Consider the following 10703-nt stretch of genomic DNA (forward strand, 5'->3'; position numbering starts at 1 on the left):
AAACAGTATTGCCGTAGAACATTTTTTATTAACATTTCCGTAAGAGTTGGGTAGGATGTCCGATCCCAACTTTGGACCTAATTTAAAAAAAAAACTAAGCCGAACAACACCCTGGATTTTTTCTCAAGTATACCTTAGCTATTGAGCTTCCCATTGCACCTAGTGGCGAAGAAGTATTGTCGCAGAACATTTTTTATAAACATTTCCGTAAGGGTGGGGTAGGATGTCCGACCCCATCTTTGGACCTAATTTAAAAAAAAAACTAAGCCGAACAACACCCTGGATTTTCTCTCAAGTAGACCTTAGCTATTCAGCTTCCCATTGCACCTAGTGGCGAAAAAGTTATTGCCATAGAACATTTTTTATTAACATTTCCGTAAGGGTGGGGTAGGATGTCCGACCCCAATTGTGGACCAAATTTAAAAAAAAACTAAGCCGAACAACAACCTGGATTTTTTTTTAAAGTAGACCTTAGCTATTCAGCTTCTCATTGCACCTAGTGGCGAACAAATTATTGCCGTAGAACATTTTTTATTAACATTTTTGTAAGGGTGGGGTAGGATGTCCGACCCCAACTTTGGACCTAATTTTAAAAAAAACTAAGCCGAAGAACACCCTGGATTTTTTCTCAAGTAGACCTTAGCTATTCAGCTTCCCAATGCACCAGTTGCGAAAAAAGTATTGCCGTAGAACATTTTTTATTAACATTTCCGTAAGGTTGGGGTAGGATGTCCGATCCCAACTTTGGACCTACTTAAAAAAAAAAAACTAAGCCGAACATCACCCTGGATTTTTTCTCAAGTATACCTTAGCTATTCAGCTTCCCATTGCACCTAGTGGCGAAAAAATTATTGCCGTAGAACATTTTGTATTATCATTTCCGTAAGGGTGGGGTAGGGTGCCCGACCCCAACTTTGAACCAAATTTAAAAAAAAAAATAAGCCGAACCACACCCTGGATTTTTTCTCAAGTAGACCTTAGCTATTCAGCTTCTCATTGCACCTAGTGGCGAAAAAATTATTGCCGTAGAACATTTTTTATTAACATTTCCGTAAGGGTGGGGTAGGGTGCCCGAACCCAACTTTGGACCAAATTTTAAAAAAAAAACTAAACCGAACCACACCCTGGATTTTTTCTCAAGTAGACATTGGGTATTCAGCTTCATATTGCACCTAGTGGCGAAAAAAGTATTGCCCTAGAACATTTTTTATTAACATGTCCGTAAGGGTGGGGTAGGATGTCCGATCCCAACTTTGGACCTAATTTAGAAAAAAAAATAAGCCGAACAACACCCTGGATTTTTTCTCAAGTATACCTTAGCTATTCAGCTTCCTATTGCACCTAGTGGCGAAAAAAATATTGCCGTAGAACATTTGTTTTATTAACATTTCCGTAAGGGTGGGGTAGGGTGCCCGACCCCAACTTTGGACCAAATTTAAAAAAAAAAACTAAGCCGAACCACACCCTGGATTTTTTCTCAAGTAGACCTTGGGTATTCAGCTTCCAATTGCATCTAGTGGCGAAAAAAGTATTGCCGTAGAACATTTTTTATTAACATTTCCGTAAGGGTGGGGTAGGATGTCCGACCCCAAGTTTGGACCTAATTTAAAAAAAAAAACTAAGCCGAACAACACCCTGGAATTTTCTCAAGTAGACCTTAGCTATTCAGCTTCTAATTGCACCTAGTGGCGACAAAATTATTGCCGTAGAACATTTTTTATTAACATTTCCGTAAGGGTGGGGTAGGGTGTCCGACCCCAACTTTGGACCAAATTTAAAAAAAACTAAGCCGAACAACACCCTGGTTTTTTTTCTCAAGTAGACCTTAGCTATTCTGCTTCCCATTGCATCTAGTGGCGAAAAAAGTATTGCCGTAGAACATTTTTTATTAACATTTCCGTAAGGTTGGGGTAGGATGTCCGATCCCAACTTTGGACCTACTTTAAAAAAAAAACTAAGCCGAACATCACCCTGGATTTTTTCTCAAGTATACCTTAGCTACTCAGCTTCCCATTGCACCTAGTGGCGAAAAAAGTATTGCCGTAGAACATTTTTCATTAACATTTCCGTTAGGGTGGGGTAGGATGTCCGACCCCAACTTTGCACCTAATTTAAAAAAAAAAATAAGCCGAACAACATCCTGGATTTTTTCTCAAGTATACCTTAGCTACTCAGCTTCCCATTGCACCTAGTGGCGAAAAAAGTATTGCCGTAGAACATTCTTATTAACATTTCCGTAAGGGTGGGGTAGGGTGCCCGACCCCAACTTTGGAACAAATTAAAAAAAAACTAAGCCGAACCGTACTCTGGATTTTTTCTCAAGTAGACCTTATCTATTAAGCTTCTCATTGCACATAGTGGCGAAAAAATGTTTGGGGTAGAACATTTTTTATTAACATTTCCGTAAGGGTGGGGTAGGGTGCCCGACCCCAACTTTGGACCAAATTTAAAAAAAACTAAGCCGCACCACACCTTGGTTTTTTTCTCAAGTAGACCTTGGGTATTCAGCTTCCCATTGCATCTAGTGGCGAAAAAAGTATTGCCGTAGAACATTTTTTATTAACATTTCCGTAAGGTTGGGGTAGGATGTCCGATCCCAGCTTTGGACCTACTTTAAAAAAAAAAACTAAGCCGAACCACACCCTGGATTTTTTCTCAAGTAGACCTTGGGTATTCAGCTTCCCATTGCACCTAGTGGCGAAAAAAGTATTGCCGTAGAACATTTTTTAATAGCATCTCCGTAAGGGTTGGGTAGGATGTCCGACCCCAACTTTGGACCTAATTTAAAAAAAAACTAAGCCGAACAACACCCTGGATTTTTTCTGAAGTAGACCTTAGCTATTCAGCTTCCTATTGCACCTAGTGGCGAAAAAAATATTGCCGTAGAACATTTGTTTTATTAACATTTCCGTAAGGGTGGGGTAGGGTGCCCGACCCCAACTTTGGACCAAATTTTAAAAAAAAACTAAGCCGAACCACACCCTGGATTTTTTCTCAAGTAGACCTTGGGTATTCAGCTTCCCATTGCATCTAGTGGCGAAAAAAGTATTGCCGTAGAACAATTTTTATTAACATTTCCGTAAGGGTGGGGTAGGATGTCCGACCCCAACTTTGGACCTAATTTAAAAAAAAAACTAAGCAGAAGAACACCCTGGATTTTTTCTCAAGTAGACCTTAGCTATTCAGCTTCCCAGTGCACCAGTGGCGAAAAAAGTATTGCCGTAGAACATTTTTTATTAACATTTCCGTAAGGTTGGGGTAGGATGTCCGATCCCAACTTTGGACCTACTTTAAAAAAAAAACTAAGCCGAACATCACCCTGGATTTTTTCTCAAGTATACCTTAGCTACTCAGCTTCCAATTGCACCTAGTGGCGAAAAAAGTATTGCCGTAGAACATTTTTTATTATCATTTCCGTAAGGGTGGGGTAGGATGTCCGACCCCAACTTTGGACCAAATTTTAAAAAAAACTGAGCCGAACAACACCCTGGATTTTTTCTCAAGTATACCTTAGCTATTCAGCTTCCCATTGCACCTTGTGGCGAAAAAATTATTGCCGTAGAACATTTTTTATTAACATTTCCGTAAGGGTGGGGTAGGGTGCCCGACCCCAACTTTGGACCAAATTTAAAAAAAACTAAGCCGCACCACACCTTGGTTTTTTTCTCAAGTAGACCTTGGGTATTCAGCTTCCCATTGCATCTAGTGGCGAAAAAAGTATTGCCGTAGAACATTTTTTATTAACATTTCCGTAAGGTTGGGGTAGGATGTCCGATCCCAGCTTTGGACCTACTTTAAAAAAAAAAACTAAGCCGAACCACACCCTGGATTTTTTCTCAAGTAGACCTTGGGTATTCAGCTTCCCATTGCACCTAGTGGCGAAAAAAGTATTGCCGTAGAACATTTTTTAATAGCATCTCCGTAAGGGTTGGGTAGGATGTCCGACCCCAACTTTGGACCTAATTTAAAAAAAAACTAAGCCGAACAACACCCTGGATTTTTTCTGAAGTAGACCTTAGCTATTCAGCTTCCTATTGCACCTAGTGGCGAAAAAAATATTGCCGTAGAACATTTGTTTTATTAACATTTCCGTAAGGGTGGGGTAGGGTGCCCGACCCCAACTTTGGACCAAATTTTAAAAAAAAACTAAGCCGAACCACACCCTGGATTTTTTCTCAAGTAGACCTTGGGTATTCAGCTTCCCATTGCATCTAGTGGCGAAAAAAGTATTGCCGTAGAACAATTTTTATTAACATTTCCGTAAGGGTGGGGTAGGATGTCCGACCCCAACTTTGGACCTAATTTAAAAAAAAAACTAAGCAGAAGAACACCCTGGATTTTTTCTCAAGTAGACCTTAGCTATTCAGCTTCCCAGTGCACCAGTGGCGAAAAAAGTATTGCCGTAGAACATTTTTTATTAACATTTCCGTAAGGTTGGGGTAGGATGTCCGATCCCAACTTTGGACCTACTTTAAAAAAAAAACTAAGCCGAACATCACCCTGGATTTTTTCTCAAGTATACCTTAGCTACTCAGCTTCCAATTGCACCTAGTGGCGAAAAAAGTATTGCCGTAGAACATTTTTTATTATCATTTCCGTAAGGGTGGGGTAGGATGTCCGACCCCAACTTTGGACCAAATTTAAAAAAAAACTGAGCCGAACAACACCCTGGATTTTTTCTCAAGTATACCTTAGCTATTCAGCTTCCCATTGCACCTTGTGGCGAAAAAAGTATTGCCGTAGAACATTCTTTATTAAGATTTCCGTAAGGGTGGGGTAGGGTGCCCTACCCCAACTTTGGACCAAATTTAAAAAAAAACTAAGCCGAACCACACCCTGGATTTTTTCTCAAGTATACCTTAGCTATTCAGCTTCTCATTGCACCTAGTGGCGAAAAAAGTATTGCCGTAGAACATTTTTTATTAACATTTCCGTAAGGGTGGGGTAGGATGTCCGACCCCATCTTTGGACCTAATTTAAAAAAAAACTAAGCCGAACAACACCCTGGATTTTTTCTCAAGTAGACCTTAGCTATTCAGCTTCCCATTGCACCTAGTGGCGAAAAAAGTATTGCCGTAGAACATTTTTTATTCACATTTCCGTAAGGGTGGGGTAGGATGTCCGACCCCAATTTTGGACCAAATTTTAAAAAAAACTAAGCCAATCCACAACCTGGATTTTTTTCTCAAGTAGGCTTTAGCTATTCAGCTTCTCATTGCACCTAGTGGTCAAAAAAGTATTGCCGTAGAACATTTTTTATTAACATCTCCGTAAGGGTTGGGTAGGATGTCCGACCCCATTTTGGGACCTAATTTAAAAAAAAACTAAGCCGAACAACACCCTGGATTTTTTCTCAAGTAGACCTTAGCTATTCAGCTTCTCATTGCACCTAGTGGCGAAAAAATTATTGCCGTAGAACATTTTTTATTCACATTTCCGTAAGGGTGGGGTAGGGTGATCGAACCCAACTTTGGACCAAATTTAAAAAAAAAAACTAAGCCGAACCACACCCTGGATTTTTTCTCAAGTAGACATTGGGTATTCAGCTTCATATTGCACCTAGTGGCCAAAAAAGTATTGCCCTAGAACATTTTTTATTAACATTTCCGTAAGGGTGGGGTAGGATGTCCGATCCCAACTTTGGACCTAATTTAGAAAAAAAACTAAGCCGAACAACACCCTGGATTTTTTCTCAAGTAGACCATAGCTATTCAGCTTCCTATTGCACCTAGTGGCGAAAAAATATTGCCGTAGAACATTTGTTTTATTAACATTTCCGTAAGGGTGGGGTAGGGTGCCCGTCCCCATCTTTGGACCAAATTTAAAAAAAAAACTAACTTTCAATACTACTACATCTGGAAATTAGTAAAAACAACATTTAAAATGTACCGTCAAAAACTAATTGCTTCTTCTAAGACAAAAGTCGAATACGATATTATTCACTTCTATACGTATAAGATATAACATTCTCAAATTTGAAAGGCTCTCTGTTGTAGTCCATTTTGTCAAGTAGTAATCCTCTAAAGTACATGGTAATATGCTATTTTTATCAAGTTGATTATAGACACAGAATGCATTTTATTACATCAGTTCAATTTTATTAAATCTACTTCCATTATAACCCTGGTACACCAATAATTAAAAAATAGTAGAAAAAAGTGCTATGTTTGCATATTGCTTGGAGTGAAATATTCCAATAAAAATAAACTACTCTTATATACCTATATGAAGTTATTTTCTGTCAGAACGTCAGGTCATTCTTTTTCAGAATCAACCCGGACGATACCATGTTTCAATGGTATATATGCTCCAAGGCATAAAATAATGACCTGTGAAAGGTTATTATTTTCCTTGATAAACATGCAATCTCTGATTTACTTCAAAAAAGTATTCTTCAAATAGTTTTTTGTTGCCGATTTGGAAATTTATTTTCTAAAGTTCAACCGATGATAGATGTAAAAGAAACCGTCAATGTAGACCCGCAATTTACTTTTAGAAACAAATATTTCATGCATGTTCAGAACGATACACACTGAATAGGATATCATACTGTGACCTACAAGTATTTATATTCGTCTTCGTGTCAGTTCGTAACTTTTAAAAAATTATGTATACCTTTTACTCTATCAAATGATCAACTAATAAAATAATCTTATATTTTATTGAATGACATTAACGTAACTCACGAAAGGGTCATGTGCGGAGGGTATATAATTTTATCCTGATTATCTTTTAATAAAATGTTTTGCTATTCGAAAGACAATCTTTCTGAATTTTTCATTCGATTCAAGTAAAATGGTTTAATAAATAACAACTTTTCCGCGATAGAAATAACATAACAAAACGAGAAAAAAAAACCTTTTCCATAAGCTAAGTGATACAATAAATAACTCACAATGTGTCTTGAATTTGTCATACACCGTTATCGGGTGGTAACAATACATTCGTGTCTTACTTCATGCAGTTACAGTAATATTTTTATTGTGTATAGATAACCATTTTTAAAAGATTTAGATCTAAATTATTTAGTGAGTTTTATTTCACATTTTAAATGAGCCGCAGGGCGTATTAAAACCTGAACGCATTAGAAAGGAATATCTGACTTTAGTGTTGTCGGTAAAAAAGGATACTAAATTTTACAAATCTTTATAAAATTAATATTTTTTGACGGTATATAAGTCAGATAATGCATATTTTAAGGCATTTCTTGTCGTAGAACACACTTCGGGGTGTCAGGGTTGTTCAAGAAAGAAACAGTCTCCGGGACAAGTTTGCAATTCCGCTGAGTGCAAAAGTTGTCACCTTAATTTTTGGAGTTAAGTCAAAACAAAGTTGATAACTTGGTTGGTATTGGTTCCCTGATATTTGTCCTAAAATTTTTTGGCTCTAGCACCACTGTTGAAAAAGTTATGCCCCTTTTTTCAACAATTTCCTCAGAGGAAAAGAACTTTTCCTCAAGGGAAATCAAATTTCCCTGAAGGAAAAAGATTTTTCCTCAAGGGAAATTGTTTTTTCCTCAAGGGAAAAAGATTTCCCTTAGGGAATTTGCTGCATAATTATTTCCTTCGAGGAAATTCTATTTCCTTAGAGGAAATTCTTTTTCCTTAGAGGAAATTCTTTTTCCTTTGAGGAAATTTGCAGCTTCAAATTTTCCTTCGAGGAAATTTGCAGCTTTAAATTTTCCTTTGAGGAAATACCTTTTCCTGTGAGGAAATTTGTAGCTTCAAATTTTCCTTGGAGGAAATACTTTTTCCTGTGAGGAAATTTTTGGCAAACACTTTTCCTTGGAGGAAAATTCAAGACAACAAATTTCCTCTAAGGAAATCATTGTTCTTCAAATTTCCTCTAGGGAAATTTCTGAACATCAAATTTCCCTTAAGGAAATGTTTTTCCTCTATGGAAATCTCATAACAGTACAAACAGTATTAATATATTTTCTCCTAGACTGAATTATTGATACAAAAGATAATTAAAACTTTATTACTGTAATACAAATTTTCATGGTGAGTATTTAACATACAAAAACAAAAGGCTGACTGTTTAGTATGTTTAAGACAATACAATAATAAGCAAAACGCTATGAATATCATACCATTTGTGATGTTATTAATATTGTGCTCATATTTGAATATTAAATAAAATAAACACTTTTCATGTCAAATTAACTTGTCTTCTGTTTCAGCTGCTGTGAATTCTACCATAACAGTTCAGTGCATAAATAATTCAATCCACAAGACATCTTCCTTCAATTTGTTGAATAAATTTTGGCAACATGTTCTTCAAACATCTTCTTTGTATATTTGATATGATGGAGCCATATACATGAATGGATAAAGCAGGTGTTTATTTCGACAACAAACATGACAAAGATACTATTATTTTTCTTAATTTCTCCATAATCCATCAGTGAATATGAATGTAGGTTGGTACATTTTACACAATTGTGTTCTTTGATAGTACTCCATTTTGTTTATAGCAATTTTGTAGGATTTTTTTCTATTTCTTTTTCCAGAAAAACACACAGTTGAGTTCGTTTCACATTAGTAATCAAATTAGCACATTATGTAGAAAGGTATTAACAATTAAAATTCCTCTTCAGTATAGACCTGCAGGACCTGTTGATGATCATAAAAACCAAGATATCTGACCTATAAATACACAAAATAAATAAAAAAATGTTATAAATTGAGAAAAAAAACAGCAATATAAATAATAAAATTGAGAATGGAAATGGGGAATGTGTCAAAGAGACAACAACCCGACCAAATAAAAAAACACAACAGCAGAAGGTCACCAACAGGTCTTCAATGTAGCGAGATATTCCCGCACCCGGAGGCGTCCTTCAGCTGGCCCCTAAACAAATATATACTAGTTTATTTTATCATGTTTTAATGAACATTTTGAGAAACTTTCATTTGATATTCTTACTTGTCATGCTTATGAGTTCTCTTATTTCAGTGCTTTTTGTCCAAGATTTAATATTCTTTGTTTAGTGCCTTGCAGTGATATTTAAAGTTGAGCCACTTGCAATAGTTGTTATAGAATGTTCATATGTTGTGTTAATATTTGAACCACTGTCCTATATTATGGTCAGGTTGAGTGCTCACAGACATGAGGCCTAAATTAATATATTGTTTGTTTCCCTAATCCCTATTCTGACAAGCCAGGTGTGGGTAGGTAGGTAGGTAAATAATTTTATTTTTCCCAAAAGCCTGAATATTATCGGATGATCCGGCAAGTCCGAAAAATCAGAAATGAATAAAATAATAATTGGCTTAGTTTTGACCATAAAATTTTATGAGTAGGGCCATTTTTGCAGGTTCGGTCGGGATTGAAGAAACAAACAATATTTTATATAAGCCTGATTTTTTTTTATTAATTGTTATTGCCTTTGAACATGTTGAACTAAATTGGATTGTTTAAATCTTTATATGTTGAGATCTTTAATGAATGACCTATAAAGGAAGTGTTTTCTCATTATTGAAGGCAGGCCCATGATTGGCCTTTAATTTCTTGCATCCGCTGCATTGAACTCTGGTGGATAAGTCACTCATTTACCATACCATATTTTCTTATTTTTATATGAGTCATCATTCAAAGGCAATTTCTTTTATTACTGTAATTCAGAAATTATTCAAACTTTTTATTAATGTGAATTATGTGACTGGGTGAGTATCGCAAAAATAAGAATATATATATATATATCATGTAACTATATAGATCTTTATGCAGATTTTTTTTGTAATCACAATAAGTTGTCCATTCCCTGAAAAATCTGAATTTACAGTATATAGAAGTGGTCTTACCATTTAGGCCTTGTTGTATTCTGTTTATCTTGTTTTGCACTCATTTCTATTGTAACTGTTTATATTTTTCATTATTTTTCTATATTTCTTGTCCTATAAAACATAAAAAGGGTAAAAACTATTATTAAACATCAGTTTGTGTTTTTCTTTATATGCAGTTATGTATTATTGTCATTTTGTTTATTTTCTTTGGTTACATCTTCTGACATCAGACTCGGACTTCTCTTGAACTGAATTTTAATGTGCGTATTGTTATGCGTTTACTTTTCTACATTGGTTAGAGGTAAAGGGGGAGGGTTGAGATCTCACAAACATGTTTAACCCCGCCGCATTTTTGCGCCTGTCCCAAGTCAGGAGCCTCTGGCCTTTGTTAGTCTTGTATTGTTTTAATTTTAGTTGTGTACAATTTGGAAATTAGTATGGCGTTCATTTTCACTGAGCTAGTATATATTTGTTTAGGGGCCAGCTGAAGGACACCTCCGGGTGCGGGAATTTCTCGCTACATTGAAGACCTGTTGGTGACCTTCTGCTGTTGTTTTTTATTTGGTCGGGTTGTTGTCTCTTTGACACATTCCCCATTTCCATTCTCAATTTTAGTATTTTAGTTATATTTAAAAAGTATGGAATATTTTTGCTATTTCATTTCACAAACTTTTTGTCAGTCATGACTTTCAAAGACTTTCACCCTTTTCAATAGTTTAAAAAACAAACATTCCTATACTTTTTCTTTGTGTTCGTACTAATTTTTCATAAATTTGACAAAAAAGACATGGTGATTCAACTATTCTTCTATAATTTGTTTCGCTTGACTACGTTAAACTCTGAAATATTGTTAACCGTATAATCTGTATGTGTCTCACTCGTCAAAATTTCAAATTAATATATAAATAACCAATA

The 10703-nt window shown here is 35.9% G+C and overlaps 1 long non-coding RNA gene across 1 annotated transcript; it reads right to left on the minus strand.

The window, feature by feature from the left end:
• Positions 1-7964: 7964 nt before the first annotated feature.
• LOC134709819 (uncharacterized) lies at positions 7965-9933 on the minus strand. The gene is made up of 2 exons (XR_010106057.1): positions 9807-9933; positions 7965-8648 (listed from the first exon to the last, which is right to left on the minus strand). It is a non-coding gene; the product is annotated as an uncharacterized LOC134709819 (long non-coding RNA).
• Positions 9934-10703: the final 770 nt, after the last annotated feature.

The sequence above is a fragment of the Mytilus trossulus genome, chromosome 1, assembly GCF_036588685.1.
Source record: "Mytilus trossulus isolate FHL-02 chromosome 1, PNRI_Mtr1.1.1.hap1, whole genome shotgun sequence".
NCBI lineage: Eukaryota > Metazoa > Mollusca > Bivalvia > Mytilida > Mytilidae > Mytilus > Mytilus trossulus.